Source organism: Panthera onca, chromosome A1 (genome assembly GCF_046562875.1).
Source record: "Panthera onca isolate mPanOnc1 chromosome A1, mPanOnc1 haplotype 2, whole genome shotgun sequence".
NCBI classification, from domain to species: Eukaryota; Metazoa; Chordata; class Mammalia; order Carnivora; family Felidae; genus Panthera; species Panthera onca.
In genome coordinates this window covers 10,230,097-10,250,716 of record NC_138339.1, presented here as the reverse complement: position 1 = coordinate 10,250,716, position 20,620 = coordinate 10,230,097, and positions in this window count along the sequence as shown.

Here is a 20,620-nt window from a genome sequence, read left to right as displayed (position 1 = left end):
ATTCTGGAGTACAGAGAGCATTTTGGGGTTTTTTGGATTATATACGGAACTCAAAACCATGAGAATAGGCTTGCACCATCACAAAAGCATAGAGCATAGAAGCATTAGTTACAATGTCTAAGGAAGGAGCATAAAAAATCCAATATAAGCCTTAGTTGTCATAGTTTAACTTTCATTATATAATATTCAAATCTCATAGGTACATTTATATATAGAAACTGTATAATAACTGTGTGTGCCTAATGACTAATAAGATTAAAAAGCATAAACATAGAAACATTTCTATCCTTTAAACTTTAAATATTCATATTTTACATTAGTGAATGTCCTTATACTTTTTCTTTACAGAATACTTCACCTATTTTCTTCATGATTTATCTCAAAACACAATTAAAATTAAAGTTGAAAGCTAGCACCATTCTGCAGGGTATAATTGGTTATTGAATATATATAATATAAACATATTTTTGACCCTTCTTTGATAGACTGAAAATACTCATTTGGTACAATGGTTTGGGAGGTCTCCTTGCTTGAGAGATAACAAATTTAAAGTATTTTCACTTCTAAGATTGTTTAAAACGTTAGGCAAGAAGGTGAAAGTGTCATCAAAAACAAAATACTATTAATATGAAATGCTCTCAAATGAAAAGAAATGCTTTTTTGAATTAGTAAAATGCTGTCTTTTCCTGAAAACAATCTCTATGTAAAACTCTCACATTCTCAGAAAACACTTATTTATATTATTCAGTATTCAAGTATTACAACAATAATACTTATATAACATATAATGTGTGACAGCTACTACTGTACAGACTTTATAAATTCTAAGTAATTTGATACCACAGTAATTCTAAAATGTAGGTACTATTATGAGTGTTTTATAGATGAGTAAACTAAGGCTTGTGCTATGGCTCGAATTCCCAAATTTCCTTGAGTTCCCCAAATTCCTATGTGGAAGTCCTCACTCCCAAAGTAATTGTATTTAGATGTGGGGTCTTCGGTAAGTGATTAGTTCATAAGGGTGGTGCCCTCAAGAGTGGGAGTGGTGGTCTTATAGAACAGATGCAAGAAAGATGATCTGTCTGCCATGAGAGAACACAATGAGAAGGCATCCATCTGAAGCCAAGAAGAGAATCCTCACCATGAATTGGATCAGCTTGACCTTGGCCTTTCCATCCTCTGGAGTGATAAATAAATTTCCACCATTTAAGCCACCCAATCTATGGTGGTTTTGTTATAACAGCCCAAACTGACCAAGACAGCATGTGATATTTAGTAATTCATCCAGGGTCATACGTATAGTAAGTGAATTTTTGACATGAGCCTAAATGATACAGTTCCAAATTCCAAAACCTTGACACCTTGCTTTCCTAAAAGTAAGTAATTTTATCTGTTGGTAGCATATAACAATTGGGACTTCAGGACTACCGGCACTATAATCATAGTTTGTTAGATTTGGGTTCAATAAATTAAAATATTAAGTCCTTAATTTCTTATATCTTAAAATAATTATTATTTATTATTCATTTACCAATTATAAGAGGGTTTCTCAACCTCACTATTGTTGAAATTTGGGTCCATATAATCCTTGGTTGTGGGGGCTATCCTGTGCCTTATAGGATGATTAGCATCATCCCCAACTTCTACTCACCAGATGCCAGTTAACAGCCTCCCCTTCCAAATCTAACAAGCAAAAAATGTCTCCAGACATTGATAAATGTCTTATTGGTGGTGGGGGGGGGGGGGAATTACCACTAGTAAGAACCATTTGTATATGTTAATCAACAATGGGGAAGATTAATATAAACAACTGGGTATTGATATTTGATATTGACAGATGTGGATTGAGTAGATGGCAATTCAACATTCTGAAGTTAAATATGTATCCGAGTACACACACATATCATGTATGTTGCATTATCTATATCATTACTATGCATATATTACAGTGGACCAAGGAAAAATAAATTTGATACTATTTGAAGAATTTAATCAGCGGTATTGGGAAACTCAACAAGTTTATCCATGTCAATACCCAAAAAGCTCATTATTAATATTTTCGAGGCCAAAAGTCTCTACTGTGTGTATGAATCAGGAATTTAAGAGAAGTTTGGGATTTATTCATACCCCTAGACACCCAGAAAAGAAGGGCATTGCAAAGCCCTTCTTTTGTCATTACACAAAAACTATTGATTCATTTAAACTTTTAAAAACCAATGTATTAATTTAGTCATTATTAGAAAAGCAACAAGTTATTAAATAAAACACTAAGGTACAAATGTTTGGGAATTATAGATCACAATCCATAGTATCATTCACTGAAGTTCAAGTCCCTTAAAAGACATCTTTGTACAAATAACTTCTCTGGGGCAATTTAACAATAGCAAGAATTTTAGACGTTCTTCCCCTGATTCTGACCTGACTTTGGTGAGTGTTCTCACTTCATGAGTTTATCAGAACTCATATTAGGATGCAGTTAGTACCAAATTTTCTTCAGGGGAAAGGGGGATATTTTTCTCTTTATCTTCTGCAGATTCTTTTCACGAGTTTTTAGCTAGGATGTGAAATATCGAGGCCAAATATGGAAATTTCGTTAACTAGCACTGAGGACAAAACAATTTTGAGAAGTTTAAATCTAATAATATGGAAAAGAAACTGCAGGAGATAATGTAATGAAAGACATAAGCATCCTAGCTCATACCAATGAGGACCTGTCAATAAAAATTTGTATCGTAATTCTCTATTTCTACAAGGTGAATGAAGTGGGATCAAGTCAATAAACTGGAAACTCCTTAAGCAAAATCTGAGGACAGCCTGCCTTAACGCTAAATATACCTCAAAACACCTCAAATGAAGCATTCCTTACAAGTTCTACCTCCACAGGCCCATCTTTTTCTCTGACCCTCTTTGACCTAAAGAGAAAAATGGGACAGCTAAGCTAATGATTCTGCATAGTCGTTTCTATTCTCAAAGTGACTCAGAACAATTGAATCATTAATTTTATTGCTTTTATAATCTTAATCCCATAAGTATTTTGGTCTTTAATTATAATGTGTTATAGTTGAACATAAGCATAACTATTTCACAGTGTTTTATATAATCATTTCTATTATCAAAGGTGGAGGGACCTCAAAGTCCAGATATCAGTGGTTCAGAGAATGGTGGAGAGAGCAGGACAGGAGCTCAGGGTAAAGGACTGTGCACTGAGAAGCCATTGGAGCTCTCATCGCTTAGTCCCCCTTTATTAAGTGAAAATCCTGACAATACAGAGCCAGAACTCTTGTGTCTGGGAAACACACTTAAATACATTCTTTTTTTTTTTTTTTTTTTTTTTGTCTTCTGTTACTATTTCAATTCACAGTGAAACCAAGCATATTCAATAACCAATGAAGACAGATCAGGTAGAACTTAACGGATGCTTAAAATCAGGGTTTTACCATGGACCTCAGTCTGCTAAAGTTCTGAGGGTAAGAGAATAGGTACTTGTCTTTGTGGTACATTTTATGACAGAGATAGTATAGGTTGTTTGGGAAGCATCCTTTGAAGCATTTTATGAAAAATGAAATAACATAATTGTGCTTTGCATTTGACCATTGATTGCTTTCATTCTTGCCATTTAGCTGAGATGATCACAACTTCTCTAAGACACGGTGTCTTGCCAGGAGAAAATATAAAAATCAGTGTGTCACAAGCATGTAAACTAGGTCATGAGATTTAATTTGTTATTTACAAGTACTTGTATTATGCTGGAAAAATATGTAAGCCATATAAACATTCTTCTACTTTCATAAAATATGTCATGCTTTTGATTTAAAAAAAAAAAGCCTGTGTATTAAAAATTAGAGTTTTAAAATGTAATTTCCTTGTTAACTTATACTTCCTATATAGCGATATTTCTTTGCCATCCAGAAATTAAGAGGGTTAAGGCAGGTAATTCCCTCTAAACCAGGTAATCTCTTAAGTAAGCTAATGTACTTGAGCTCTTCTATAATCATTAGCTATCTATCTACCTGCTAAAGGAAATTGGACTATCGAATAGCAAAATCCTTTAGCAATCGTTCTGAATTTGTAAAATAGAGAGCTAACACGTCATTATCACTTGGCTAATTTTCTACTATGTATCGATAATTGTGGTCATAAAATGTTTCTGAATGCATGGCCTGCATTCCGTGAAACGTGCTCTTCGATGCTTAAAAATTCTGAAAGAAAAATGTATGTATATGGTTTTTTTCTTAAATTCTTTGTAATGTTTTCATTTGTTTTTGAGACAGAGAGAGACAGAGCATGAGCAGGGGAGGAGCAGAGACAGGGAGACACAGAATCTGAAGCAGGTTCCAGGCTCTGAGCGGTCAGCACAGAGCCTGACGTGGGGCTCGAACTCACGGACTGAGAGATCATGACCTGAGCTGAAGTCGGACCCTTAACTGACTGGGCCACCCAGGCACCCCTTACATGTTTTCTTTTATAGTTATACATGTCCTTTCTTTTTTTTATTCAATATAAGTCAGTGTACCATATTGATGAGGAGAAAGTCACCCTAATAAGAGTTTAGTGGTTGACTCAAGTGTGAATAATTGAAATACCTGTTGTATATACCCTGGTAATCAAAATGCAGGAGGAAGACAGAACCCAGTAACACACCAATACAAGTGCCTAAAATATTAAGATTATTTTATTATTACTTATTGTAGTTATTATTGCCATTATAAACAATCACACATAATTACATTTCTTCCAGATATATCGGAGCCAATTTCATTGATTCAGTTTGCGGTTTGTTGGTACCTCCGTTAGAACTCATTAACAACAATAGACTCAATAGGTTAAAACGAAACAAAAACAACAACGACAAAACCTAGCAAGTTCATGGAGATCTCTTTTTTGTTGAATTTCCAGTCTTAGCCATTTTCAGCTGTTTGCGGCTATTTCAGGAACAATGCAGAGTAACTATTGGGGGCGTGCTTTGATTAATGCTACACAATTCAGGGAGGAGTTTGGACCCTCTGATCTGCCCTTTGATGATGCCTGAACAGTAACATCTGATACATACAAGGCAATGACATAATTGCCTTGCAAACAAGTCATTGTCTCACAGGTTTGGGGTTCTAATTAACAATTATATGCGTGTATGGTTGGGTTTTTCCTTTTGTGGGCTGCTATTCTAATTTCATCTTCATTGGAGAGCTGTCAATTTTTCTGACATTTTTGGAGAGGAAAAAATTCCATGGGGAAAAATGTCTGCTTTCCAGAGTAACAGGATTAAGCAAAAACAAAGTACTGGAGACAAGCAGAATAAATAAGTTTTAGTAGAGGTACTTCCAGAAAATTATGTAAATTCAGAGTTAGCAATTTCATTAAAAATATTCAAATACATAATAATTTAAATTAAACATTAAGTGTTTTCAATGAATATTAACTTAAAATATATAATACAAAGATAGCCTATTTAAAATAATTTCTAATATTTCTAAATATTACCAATTTATTTTACTATGGAACATTGATAGTAAGTAGTATGCTATTTTAATTGCATCCATTTATAAGACTATATCCTCACGTGCCACTGATATAGGATAATACATTCGGTATTATGTAAACACTTGCAATAATAAGGATATCAATAGTCTATAGTAAAAGAAAACAAAAGCATGGTGATTATATACATAATCAAGATAAGAAATCACAAAGCAAACAAATTACATTCAAACCAAACAAATTACAACTTTCTGAGCATGACCATATGCTAGGAATTTTTGCTTGGTTGATGGCCTTCCTACTCAAAATTGAACTGTTAAAGTGCTAATCTCTATCCACCAAATGTCATTTTATGAATATCAAATGATAGCAACTCAGGAAGTTGCTAGCAAATATCCCTCCGTGTCATTCACAGTTAAAATTAAATGTGACAGAAAATTAATGATTAACTGACATTTCTTGTTTGTTCTTTATTTCATTAGGAAGAATGGCAAGGCCATATTGTGCCTACACCTTCTGGGCATATTTATAGTTTAAGCCCTTTCTCCTCTCTAGGAAAAAAAAAAAGTCATTGTTTAAAAATCACCAGTAATTAGAACATTGAATATAACAATCCATCAAGTTCCATCAGAAAAGAACAGAAACAAAATAATTTTGGCAAATGAGGGGTAGATACAAAGGGATGGAGTAGATGTGGTAAGGAACTGGAGAGTGGACTGAGAGAACTGAAGAAGGAGTGAAATTTAATAGACAGTGATTCCCAAACATGGGAACTCTTTCTGGGAAACTTTACCAAAATGGGGGAGATTCTGCTATGGTATGAATGTTTACGGTCTCTCAAAATTTATGTTGAAATTCTAACTCCCAAGATGATAACATTAGGACTTCTTTGGGAAGTCATGAGGGCAGAGCCCTCAAGAAGGGGATTAGAGACCTTACAAAAGAGACTCTAGAGAGCTTGCTAGCTGCTTCCCCTATGTGAGGACACAGTAAGAAGCTGGCAGTCGGCAACCTCCAAGAGAAACTTCACGAGAACCTGACCATGATAGCTCCATGATCTTGAACCTGCCAACATCCAGAACTAAATAATATCCAGAAGTAAACTTCTGTGTCTTACAAGTTACCCAGTCTGTGGTATTTTGTTATAGTAGCCCCAGGGGTCTAAGTCGGAGTCCGTTCTCAAAGAAGACAGAATAAGGGGATCTAGCCATTGGCAAGCCCCAGTGCTTTTGCAGTGCAGAGTACGTGGAGTATTAATCCACCTGTGACATAGTTTCCACCTGCAGGATAATCTCCCAGTACTTGTACCCAGATCCAGTGCAGGTTAATCCTCTTATCTCATTAACATCTGCCAGGATCTTACACATCTTTTGCAATAGCTCAGTTTTTGGCACAAGATATCATGTGGTATTTACACACTATTCAGGGTGAGTGCCAGACCTCAGCTATTTCCTAAACTAACTAGTGGCTTCTGGACATCTGGTAATGTAGTGGGAGGGAAGTCCTATGAGTGACCTGGAGCTACGGACAGAACAACTTTGACAAACCTGTGCTGGGAAGGGAGAAAATTACATCACTGATATGCAAACAGGGCTGGTCCCGGGGATGAACTTAGCCCTCCACTAGCAGTTAGGAACACACAGTGAAGAAACATGTGTGTGGAGAGTCTACGTCACCACAATTTGCATGACTAACCATTCATCTCCTACTTCCATTCTTAGGTCCCGTGCATCAATCATAACTTCAATTTCTCTAAGAATTTTATTTTTATTTTTTTTAATGTTTACTTATTTATTTTGTGAGAGAGTGTGATCAAGGGAGGGGCAGAGAGAGGGAGAGAGAGAATCCCAAGCAGCCTCCACACTGTGAGCACAGGGGCCCACGTGGGCTTCAATCCCAGGAACCATGCATGAGCTCATGACCTGAGCCAAAATCAAGAGTCAGATGTTCAACCGACGGAGTCAGCCAGGCATCCCTCTAACAATGTTTAGACAGATTATAGAAGATAGGCAAATTGACACAGACACATTTGTCTTCCTCGGGAAGCTAATTAAGTTATTGCTAAGCTGGTAAATCAGAGCCCTATTTTCTGCTTTTTAGTGACATAATATTAACAAAGTATTCAGCTATTTTTCTATTCACCTCACAATCAGAATATTAGCTGATTAACAAAAGATTGGGTATAGCTCTGAATTTTAAATGCTTGCTAATCTCTTTTTGTTTTCCCTGTGATTTGGGCAAAAATTCCTAACTCTGAGGATTTAAAAGATTAAAGATTACAAGCTTCAACTGATAATAAATAATTATCTCTTTTGCCCCAAATTATGTACGTTCTCTTTAATTAACTAAATATATGTGATATGCAGTCTCTGTTGATTTTCAAAAAAATATTCAAAATCTAAAATTTTTCAAATATTTTTAACTAAACATATAATATGGTAACACGGCACACAAAAGGAATCTTTGTTCCCAATATTGAAAGACCCATCTCTTTCTTTCTATAAGTACCGAAGAAAATTCAGCTTGATTAATTAAATACATTTTTTAATGCTGCATATAATTCTCAACTCAGTGTGATTCATCATCTAAATTTTAATTCCTGCCATTCAGGCCAGATGCATGGTTGATAATTCAGCATAAATTAACATTCATGTGTATTTAACAAATTTCAAACAATTTCTGGTGCATCTTTCTTCACCATAACATTTACCACTTACGCCAACAGTTCATATTCTTTTATTATACAGTAAGGATGGTTAGGTTGAATTTTCTTCCTCCTCTGGCTACTAGTTGAACAAGTACTTAATATGCAAAAATACATCTGTATAAGCAAACATGAAACTATGTACACAATATGTTCTTTAGTAATAACAGCAAGTTCTAAACAGACTCTATGTATCCATCTGTCTATAATTCTATTTTAGTCAAAACAGAAAAATAAAAAAAAATGTGCTTATCTTGCAGGGAAAGAGAGAGAGAGAAACAAAGGGAGAACGAGACAAGATTTCTGTTCTACCACCTCCTACGGCACATCTAGGATGGCTCTGTTTCAGTCTAGAAGCTGGCTGGTGGGATGCAGGTTGTTGGTAGGGTTCAGGTTTGTGACATATGTGTTCATGGATACAGTATTGTGGGGAATAAGCTTAGAAATTCCCTGGGCTTATACCAATGGGTTAACAAGTCACAAAGAATTACAAAGCCATAGGATGCTCTCACCTAGTCTTGGGTAAACAAGATAAGACCCCTAGAATAAAGTAGGGAGGGGCCAGTGCCCCCAGAATAGAGAAGGAGGGGCAGAGTCCCCAGAACAGAGAGGAGGGCAAAGGTCCCCAATATAAAGGTATATGAGGTAAGCAAGATTAGGCATTCAAGGCAAAAACGCCCCCCCCCCCCCAATTTAGTACTATAGCAGAAAGCTACTTCCACAGGAAGGAAGGACCAAGTTATGTAAACAGGTAAATAGGGCTATAGACTGTTGCTCTGTGCTGCAGGTAAAGCAGCCCAGAGAAGAGATGATTAACAAAAGAGAGGTGTTTTGTTAACCCTGAGGTCACATGCCCTATCTGTCTCATCCCCTAGACTAGCTAAAATAAACAGAGGTGGTGCCTCACGTACCCCGTAAAGAACCTTCAGCCCAGCTGCCCACGGTCAGGATTTTGTTTTGTATTAACCCAAATCCCTAACCGCAAATATCTTCGTGACCCCCTTTCCCTCACATCCATGAGTTAATGTTCACAATTTCATTGTCTCTTTGCGCATGTCCATCACCATGTTTGTAAGCCTTCTGGTCCTAATAAAAATGGGGCAAGGACCTTATTTGGGACTCTTGTCTTTTCTTGGACATTAGCCATCACTCGCATTTTAATCCTGCATCCCCTTTCTTGCTAGACAAGAAAGAACTTTAGATCCAGAGTCTATGACTCTATATTAGTTTCCTTTAGAGTCTTAGGGGTCAGAAGCCCAAACTTCCAGGTGTTGACAGGGCTGTGACCCTTCCACAATCTCTAGGGAGAACGTTCTCTAGCTTGTTCTGATTTTTAAAGTTCACTCACGTTCCTTGGCTAGTGATTGCTTCCCTGTATCTCTCCAACCTCTACAACTATCATCACATCTTCACTCTCTCTTGTCTCTCTATTCTGCTTTCTCCTTATGCACACCATTGTGAGTAGATTGACTCCATCCAGATAATTCCGGATTATCTTCCCATCTCAAGATGCTTAACTCGGGGCGCCTGGATGGGTCAGTAAGTTAAGCTTCTGACGTCATCTCAGGTCATGATCTCACAGCTTTTGAGTTTGAGCCCCGTGTCGGTCTCTGTGCTGGCAGGTGAGAGCCTGGAACCTGCTTCAGATTCTGGGTCTCCCTCTCTCTCTGCCCCTCCCTAGCTTGCGCTCTACCTCTCTCCCAAAAATAAATAAATGTTTTAAAAAAAATTTAAAAAAAGATGCTTAACTTTATCACATCAGCAAAATTCCTTTTGTTATATAACAAATCTACATTTTCTGGGGTTTCTGGGATGTCTTCGGGGAACATTTTATGCCTTCTTACCACATAATGCCAAACTACTTGGGGATTTTATTCTTTGGAAGACTCACTTGAAGGTAAGAGGCAAGCCAAACCAGGTGAGTCCATTTGAAGCCTAGGTTCACATCTTATGCAGTGACATTCCATCCACCAAAGGAAGCCACATAGTCAAACTCCACATCATTGGTGGGGGCAAGTATCTTTGGCCCAGAGTTAGAAAACACCATATGAAAACCATACACAGTTGCAGTCTATTTTGTAGTGTAGAACAAAATCTTCTCGTTATATAAATAGCCAAAAAGAAACCAGCATCATACCCCCGAAGAATTGTACTTCTGCTCAAATTTTCGTGTTGGGTATATTCACTTCCTTATGGGTAATATCTGTGGGAAAATATAATTCTCTTGTTTTCTGACTTTCTGGAGCGGTGTCCTCATTTACAGAGGAGGAAGATGAACAAAAGACAAGATATAAGCGATCCTGCAAAACAGATGATATACTTTGGAAAACTTTCTCTTCTGAGTCTCCTCAATACCAGTTCAGTGTAAGTTTGAGCAAACAAGTCTATGGGACGATACCCAGGGGTCTTCTAGGACCTAGCTAGGGAAAGGCTTCCATGTTCTGCTTCACTTCCTGAGAAATGCTCTCTAAACAAGCCAAACGTGCAAACTTTAATAATTTGATGTATGGACTTCTGAACAGATATCTCATGCTACACACTGAAAATTATTTTTATAGAAATCTGTCTAATTAGGAAGCCTTGCCAAATATTGCTATAGTATCATTTATGGAGTGTAACAACTATAGTTCAAAGTGACATATTATTCTAAAGAGGTTAAAATTTTTTTTAATGTTTATTTATTTTTGATAGAGACAGAGCATGAGTGGGGGAGGGGCAGAGAGAGAAGGAGACACAGAATCCAAAGTAGGCTCCAGGCTCTGAGCTGTCCACACTGAGCCTGACCTGGGGCTTGAGCTCATGAACCATGAGATCATGACCTGAGCTAGAAAGTCAGACGTCTAACCAACTGAGCCACCCAGGCAATTCTAAAGAGGTTAAAAAGTGATTATATTTTAAGATGGACTTTAGCAATTTTTTAAGAAGCCAGGCAGCCAGTGCTCTCATATAACTTGAGAAATTAATATTTATCCAATACACTCTGGCATTTTCCATTACAAGATTTGAAGAAAGCGATTGAAGATTTTTGTACGTTCTAAAGAAATAGATCATTGAGACTTCCATAGAGTAAACTAGTCAAACTAATTTCACAAAGGTCATCTTGATGTAGTAACAGCTGTACTTTGAAAAATATTTTTGCCCAGCCTTATCTTTGGGCCCTTAGAGTAGAGATTTTCACAAAATAATTTTGCTTATGGGGTGATACATCCTGAGCCTAACTAGAGCCAAAATTGCTGCTGGTTTCAGCTGTTATGTTACTGCTGGAGCCTTTCATGGGAATATCACTTTCTGATTTTCAATTGCATTTTTAAAATTTCATGTCCTAAATTGCATCTGGCATTTTATTTTTGAACAGGTAGGCAGTATTATTAAAATGGAGAGGGAATCCCCTGATCATCACATATAAAAAAAGAAATCAATCAGTTTGAATCAGTTCTATTAAATTAAGAAACATTTAAAATAATATATGAAACCTACTTTAGAAGAAAACTATACCATATTTCTAAATATAAAACAAATTTAACTAAGCATAATGAACAAGTCTCAATGAAGAGAAAATTATTGTAATCACACAGGGTATAGTCTCTGACTAGAAGTCTTATATATTTACCTATTTATTATTTATCTATACATAACATTTCCATAATTATATCAAGGGAGCACCAGCTAGATTCTTCTATGTTTACAAATGATGTCCCTTTTAATGTCTTGTTGGCAGAAACACAGATTAGGTGCTTTACTGTTTCATTTATCACTTGGACTATCTTCTAAAATATAAATTTAAAATTGGTTACTACAAAATTAGTTAAGTTTGATTTAGTCCAAAAGGAATAAAATGAATCTTTACTCTTTATGCTCTCCTTGTCCTAATAATAACATTTCTGAATGTTTGCTTAACTAAGACCAAGAAATATTAATTTTTAATTATTACTAAAGAAAATAAAAAAAATAAATGTTCTCAGGTGTCTAGGTGACAAGAATGAAACTTAACTTTAACTTAGGAATCAAAGTCTCACAACACAGAAAAGCCCATGACCACATGGTTGAATTCACCACATTGGTGAATTCTACCAAACAATTAAAACAAAAAATTAATGACAATCTTCATCAAAATCTTACAAATAAAGGAATAGAGGAAACACATTCAAAATCATTCCATGAGGCCTGTTCTACTCTGATACCAAAGCAGGATAAAAACGATATGATAACCCAAAGTCCAGTTTGTCCGATATACATATTGCTACTCTGACTTTCTTTGGACATCCATTTGTGTGGTAAGTGTTTCTCCACCCCCTTGCTGTCCATCTGTATGTATCTTTAGGTCTAAAATGAGCCTTTTGTAGGCAGCATATAAATGGGTCTTGTTTTTTTGTTTTATTTTTGTTTTTTTTTTAATCCATCAGAATGGACTCCCTATGTCTTTTGATTTGAGCATTTAGCCCATTTACATCAAAGTAATTATTGATATATATGTATTTATTGCCATTTTATTACTTGTTTTGTCATTGTTTCTAGAGCTGTCCTCTGATCCTTTCTTGTCTTTGTCACTTTTAGTCTCTCCTTTGCACTCAAAGAGTCCCCTTTAATGTTTCTTGCAGGGCTGGTGTAGTGGTCATTAATTCTTCTGTTTTTTGTTTGTCTGGTAAACTATTTATCTTTCCTTCTATTCTGAATTATATCTTGCTGGATAGAGTATTCTTGTCTACAGATTTTTCCCATTCGGCACTTTGAAAATATGCCACTCCCTTCTGGTCTGCCACGTTTTTGTTGAGAAATCTCCATTTGGCCCTATGGGTTTTCCCTTGTAAGTTAAGGACTTCTTTTGTCTTGGTGATTTTAACATTTTTTCTTTATCACTATATTTTGCCTCTGCAGACAACTTTCCTAAAGGATAGAGCAGCCAAAACACTGCAGCAAAGCAAATGCAACACAACACATCACAGACATCCCCTGAAGCACCAGGTCCTAGGAATTAATTACATGCCCTCTTCTTCATAAGACCATAACTTTCAGGATCAGGAGACATAAGTGGCTTTTCTAACACAGAGAAGGAAGCAAAGACTTAGACAAAATGCCAAGATGGAGGAATTTATCTCAAATGAAAGAACAAGATGAGGCCATGGCCAGAGATCTAGGCAAAACAGATAAAAGTAACATGCCTGATGGAGAATTTAAAGCAACAATAATAAGGATACTCACTGGACTTGAGAAAAGAATAGAAGACATCAGTGGACCCTTACCACAGAGATAAAGGAGTTGAAAAAGAATCAATGAGATGAAGAATGCAATAAGTGAGATTACAAAGGCTTGATGCAATGAACAGCAGGCTGGAAAAAGCACAGGAACAAATGAGTTATCTAGAGGAGAAAATAATGGAAAAAAAATGAAGCTGAACAAAAGAGAGAAAGAAGAATTATGCAACACGAGAATAGACTTCAGGAACTCATGTCTCCATCAAACATAATGACATATGTATTATAGGGGTCCCAGAAGAAGAAGAGAGAAAGGGGGACAGAAGGTTTATTTGAGGAAATTATAGCTGAAAACTTCCCTAACCTAGGGAAGGAAGCAGACATCCAGATCCAGGAGGCACAGAAAACTCCCATCACAATCAACAAAAGCAGGCCAACACCAAAACATATTGTAACTAAATTTGCAAAATGTAGTGATAAACATGAAGATTTATATATATATATATACATACGTATATATATATATACATATGTGTATATATATGTATATATATACATATGTGTATATATATGTATATATATAAAATAACATTAATCATTAATTGTTAATAATGGTATGTATTGGCCATGTTTATTAGACTTGTTTTGTTGTTGGTTATTTTGTTTTGCTTATATGTATTTGGGGATAAACCAAAATTCATAACATTAAACTATTAAAGTTCATTTTAAAACATGAGTCTCCATATCCATACAAGACATATCCTATGTTAAAGTAGAAAGGTATGTAAGAATGCTGAGTGAAGGTGATGGGACAGGACAAGGGAACAGAGTTCTAGAAATACGAAGCATGGTTCTGGTTCTATTCTCCTTCCCTGCCAGCAATATGATGTTGGATTCCTATGAGCCAAGTGGCTCCTGAGACCCAGGCATCTAGATGTATCTGCATCCCAACAAGGGGGAATTGTCCACAGTTTTCACCTCATTGGCTGAGAAAATTCTCAATAACAGGGTCAGAAAGGGATAGATTCTGCAATGAGATTGTTGATCCTCATTTTTGGATAACAACAACCTCATTCACATGGAAGTTTTTAATTACTCACGTGTACTAGGGATTTCAAACCCAGGAAAGGCTGAGAATAAGATAGAATCAGGCTGAGTCTTTCAGCCTTTTGGAGCTGGAAGAAAACCATCTGATCAGAGAGAAGAGGTCCGTACCCATGTCACATGGTCTGCCACACTTCATATCTCCTGGCCATGTAAGTAAATACCACATTTCTAGAATCACCAGTGAACATCTTTTTTTTTTTTTTTTAGTACTCTCCTATAACCAGACCTTAGTAAAAATATGAGCTGTATGAGAAATAAAAAAATTCATCTGAAAGGACCCAGAACATAGAGATTACCAGGCAGAGTATTCACAATTCAGACCCACAGAAACAATGCTGCCAGAGGAAATTTATGAAAACTTTAATTGAAAAATTAGAGGGGCACATGGATTAGTCAGTTAAGTATCCAAGCCTTGATTTTGGCTCAGATCACGATCTCACAGTTCGTGAAATTGAGCCCCTTTTCTATTGGATTCTCTCCCTCCCTCTCTCTCTGTCTCACTCTCTCTCAATATAAATAAATAAACTTTTAAAAAGAAGGAAAAATTAGGGTACCTATTGGCCGTTGTGAATAATACTGCAATGAACATGGGAGTACATAACATGTCTTCAAGATTCTGATTTCATTTCCTTTGGATATATATCCAGAAGTAGGATTGTTTGATCATATGGCAATTCTATTTTTTTTTTTTTGGGAACCCTCCATACTGTTTTCCACAGTGACTGTACCAATTTACATTCCTGCCTAATAAGTGGAAAAAGAAAATGTCATATGTGTATATATATCTGATATTCTATTGGTTAAAAAAATACACACACACACACACACACAATGCTATAGTATTCAGACATAAAAAAAGAAGGAAATCCTGCCATTTGTAACAACATCAATGAACTTGAAAGACATTTGAAAGACATGATAATAGTAAAATAAGGAAGACGCTGAAAGACAGATGTTGTATAACCTCATTTATACATAGAATCTAAAAAAAAGGAAAGAAAAGGTGAAGCCCATAGAAGCAGAGAATTGAAGAGCAGTTGTCAGGGTCTGGGAGTGTGGGGGAAACGAGGAGTCAGTCAAATGGCACAAACTTTCGGTCATAAGATAAATTCTGAAGATCTAATGTACAGCATGATGACTGTTAGTAAAAAAAAAATAGTGTATTTTATGCTTGAAATTTTCTGAGAGAACAGATCTTAAGTGTTCTCACCACATACACATGCAAAAATAGTCACTATGTGAGGTAATAGATGTGTTAATTACCTTGATTGTGGTAAGCATTTCACAGCATGTACATATATTAAATTACATTGTACACCGTAAAAAATAAAAACGTCATGTTGTACAACCTAAATACATACAATTTTAGTTTGTTAATCATACCTCAGTAAAGCCAGGGGAGAATTAAAATACATAGATCAAATGTGAGAGCATTAAGATTGAAGGAAAAAAATTATGAAAATAACAAGAAATAATCTTCATATATTATTTATCTATCGCTGCTTAACAAAGGACTTCAAAGTTAGCGGCCTCAACTGACATGTATTATCCACAGTTTCTGTGGGTCAGGAGTCTGCCCACAGCCTATCTGGGTCCTCTGCTTAGTCTGACGAGGCTACAGTCAAGACATCTGCTGGGCCGTGTTCCTCCACGGAACATAGTGTCCATTCCCCAAATCGAGTGGCTGTAGGCAGGAGTGTCTTGTGGCAGTAAAACCAAGGTTCCCACCTCCTTTGGGCTGTCAGCAGGGGGTTTCCTCACCCTCAGAGGCTGCCTGCAGTTTCCTTCCTACTGGCCCTCCCACAAATGATCTCACACCATGGAACTCAGGAAGAGAGCTGGTCCCTCCAAACCTCTGAAAAGGAAGTTTGCATAATTTAAATAATGAGGAGAGTGACAATCCCATATGGTTTGTCATATTCTGTTGGCTAAAAGCAATATCAGGGCTCCTGGGTGTCTCAGTCCTTTAAGCTTCTGCCTCTTGATTTGGGCTCAGGTCATGATCTCACGGTCCTGGGATTGAGCCCTGCGTCGGCTCTGCACTGAGCCTGGAGCCTGTTTGGGATTCTCTCTCTCCTTTTCCCTCTGCCCCTCCCCACCCCACACACATGTGCGCTCTCTCTCAAAGTAAGTAAACATTTACAAAAAGTAAAAGTACTATTTTTTTTTAACACAAGTATCAACTTGTACCTGCACTGAAGGGGAGGGAGTTACTGCAGGTGTAACTTATTGAAGCGTGATGGCATCAGTTAAATGTCTAAAGTGTTGTTTGCTGTTCATCTTCCAGCCCATGAATCTAGGCATAAACCAAAAGCTTGAAAAAGTGGAATGCATACTACAGAAGATAAAAGAATTTTGAGATATAAAAGAGCCATAGCATAAAAGCATGAAAATATAAGTGATAGATAAAATGTAATGATAACAGAGAAATATTTCCCTCTTTCGGAATTAAAGACGTAAGAGTTAGCAAATAATTCAGATTCATGTAATGCCTTAGGAGTCCAGGAAAAGAGAAGGCATCTATAAATAGAAAGGAAAATGATTTGCAAATTTACATGGGAAAATTGGAAATGAAGAGCGATGATCCAACCAGAGAAAAAAGAGAAAACAGTGGCAAAAATAAATAAATGTCCCAAATAAGCTCACAGAAATCAAAGCATAGAAGTTGACACCCTACATGTTAATGTTCTGAACACTTCCATATGACAGAATGCCATGAAAACATACTATTAATAACCAGAAAACTATGTACTTATGCCATTAAAAATAACAACCCATTTGCAGCAGACTTAAGATAGGTTGAACATAAAGAGGCAAGTAAAGAGACAGGCAGATGCTAACGAAGAGAAGGCAGAGACACTGGAACTTAAAGCGGGGAGAGCAGGGAATCCTCTGGTACAGATGTGATCAAATTGAGAAGATATAGGTCATCTCTGCTTTTTGGTGCAGGAATGTCACAAAGTGTAAGACTTTTGCCATATTCATTAGTGTCCGGATATTATGGGGAGTGTTTGAGTGTGTGAGGGTTGTGACAATTGAAAAATATGGCTGGGGAAGGACTTGTTTATTCTGCCTTCTCTTTGTCTTTTCATTATTAATTTGCAAATGCCGTCACATGATCTAAGACTCTGGGGTCTTGAAGTGAACTCTTAAACAAAAAGGATTCAATTTCCCACACCCTAATTAAAGGAATGTTCTGACTTAAAATGAAGAAGAAGTTGTCCCCAACTGTTGGACACATTTGAAGGTCTTAGTAAAATTATTTATTCATTGACAATTAATAAATTAAAACTTGGCCTACAGAGCAAATATTGCCTATTTGTTCATAGATTCACATTATCTATGACTATAACCAAGAGCTTAATCGAACTTGAATGAATTACAATGACTTTAATTCCCCTCCCTGCCTCACTGGGTATTTCTGGAGCACCACCCATTCTACTCTGATATTGACAATTTCTGTCTCAATTTTTATTTAGCTTTAGTACACAACAGATAGATGACAATGATAGGGAAGTAGGTACATAGGTAGGTAGACAGATGATGGACAGATGATGATAGATAGATAGATAGATGACAGATAGAGCAAAATGTCTAAAAGACTGAAAGTTATATGCCACTTTCCATTGTTAGTAAATATGTGATAATGTATTATTTTTCCTGTAGGGCCCCAAAAATGTGAATGATAACATAATTGTGGGCACTATGTTCACTGAAATCATTTTTGCAAAACATCAGTAAACTTACACAGTGTGGAAACAAAAAGTCTCAGAAAGTCAATTCAATAAAAATCAATCAGATATAGTAAAAACACTACAGATATATTGCTTAGATTCACATTGTTAGAATAATGCATTTCTGTAAATTACTTAACACCTTCTTCCTCACTTGTCTTGTTTCTATAGATGTATAGTAGTATCTACTCATAGGATTATATGTGAGGATTAAATGTGAGTTATTTTTCATTTGAAAATGATCATTGACAAATATTTATTTACCAAAATTACATTCACAACACCTATATTCATATTTACTGTGACATAGGATATTTTTAACCACCTGTGATATTTTTAAAGTTACCATGTAGCTTAGCATAATTAATATTAGTATAGCATAGCTGAAATCATTTTCCGAGAACAAGCCCAAATGTAGCTAATTTCAGAATATAAGACACTGCAAAAATGAGAATTTCTTATATATTTTGAAATTCTAGCATAATACACAGGGCAAGTTTCTTTCTTCTAATACATTTCTGCTCTCCTTTTTTTTCCCCCTAATTTCTTTAGTTACCAATTTACCAGGCTATTATGATGAAAACACTGTTTGATATGTCTGGAGATTATGACATTTAGAAGCTGAAATAAACACGTAATTATCATTTCACTCAACAACACAGACAATTTTGACTAAGCAAGTATGATATTGTTGCTCAAATAAAAGAGGTACTGGGAAATTGACACTTCAAAAGAATTTTCAAAATTGTTGTAACCAAATTTGAAGAATAATTTATAACATTAGCTAACCTATGTCAAGTTTTGGTAAATCAAAATTTTGTTCAATTGGTTTTCATGAACCAATTAGTGAATTAGTGGAGTTCACTAATTTGATTCGGTCAAATAAGTCCAATACCCAGGATTTTACACACACATATGCACACACACACACACACACACACACACACACATCCATACACTCAAACCATGCACACACTCACAGCATTAGAAAAACTAAACTCTAGAAGTGTGAAATGAAACAATTACAAATGAATCATTATCTATGCTCCTAAAGTACTCATTGTTTAAGAGAAGGTAGTTTCCCCAGTAGTGGGGGTCACGTGTATTTTATTCTTTCTCTGCCAGGCATAGAGTGACAAAACCAGGGCATTGCTTGGAGAGTTATTGAATGTTTTCCAGTGAGAAAGATCTTAGTTTTAAAATTAATTTCAAATAACTGGTGTAGCAAGGGAAATGTGTGCCTTGTCATATATGATTGGTGACAGATTGCCAAGCACAGCAGTTAATAATTTGATCAAGTAAGTGCTAGTCACTACAAGAAGACACATAAAAACAGTAAGTAGGCATTGCAGGTATTTTTTAAAAGGTGACTTTGCTAGACCATGAAGGATGCTGCCTAATTCTAGAAATGACTGTAACTACAGTGTGCCTGGTGGCAAAGGTGAAGTTTTAGAACTTAACCATTGTAATAGATTTAAGAATGGTATTAGAAAGCATTCAGCATCAAATCGAAGACACACATAATAAAAAATAATAATAATGTAGCGATCTTATACCTGATTGTAAAACATAATATTACATTTTCCATTTTACAGAGTTAAATTTTAGCACGGATCTATTTAAAAACTTTAGAAAATGTGTTATCTAAAAATAATGGGGGAGGACATGTGTATTTTACTTTTAAATAGTTCATAGTTTAGTAATATTTCTTAAGTTACATTTTAAAACATATGATTTCAAAGTTTATTTTTGCCACTTATTAGCATGTCCCTATATGTTTCCCTTTTTTCAGGACTTAGGATGAAAATTAAATACATTTTTCCTGGATTTTTGTAGTACGTAATATTTTACTTCTCATCTCTACTTGTGATATAAACAACTCTATAAAGAAGAACTGTAAAGGAAGGTGGTTTATTAGAAACTTTTATGAGAGCCTAAATAAAAATCCCTATACAAATCTAAGGAACCGTAAAATGTTTTGCAATTATGCCGCCTTAATCTATAACAATAGAATCTGGTGAGATGAACAAAACAAAATAAACAAAGAAAAAATGCCACCCAGTCCACTCTTGGGCACTTGTAATGATGAAGATTTCTTTCCTACTAGAGTTTCATAACCAATGGTGGTTAGGAAAAGGACCGAAGCAAAAATTCTGCCATTTTGCAATGTTTTTCATGGCATTTCGCAACTGCCAGCTCATGAAAATTGAGCATAGAAAAACAGAGCGCTGGCTCCTGAATATTTTTGCCTGGATGTAACATACCCTCCCACCACAGCCCATTGGCCAGTTTTTGGTTATAGAGCACAGCCTCTCTCTCTAAGGGGCTGAGAAATGTGGGAAAACAGGGTTTCATTAGTAAACGATACCGGTCTCCGTTACAGTCTTCCCTCCTGGTGTTTAAATACC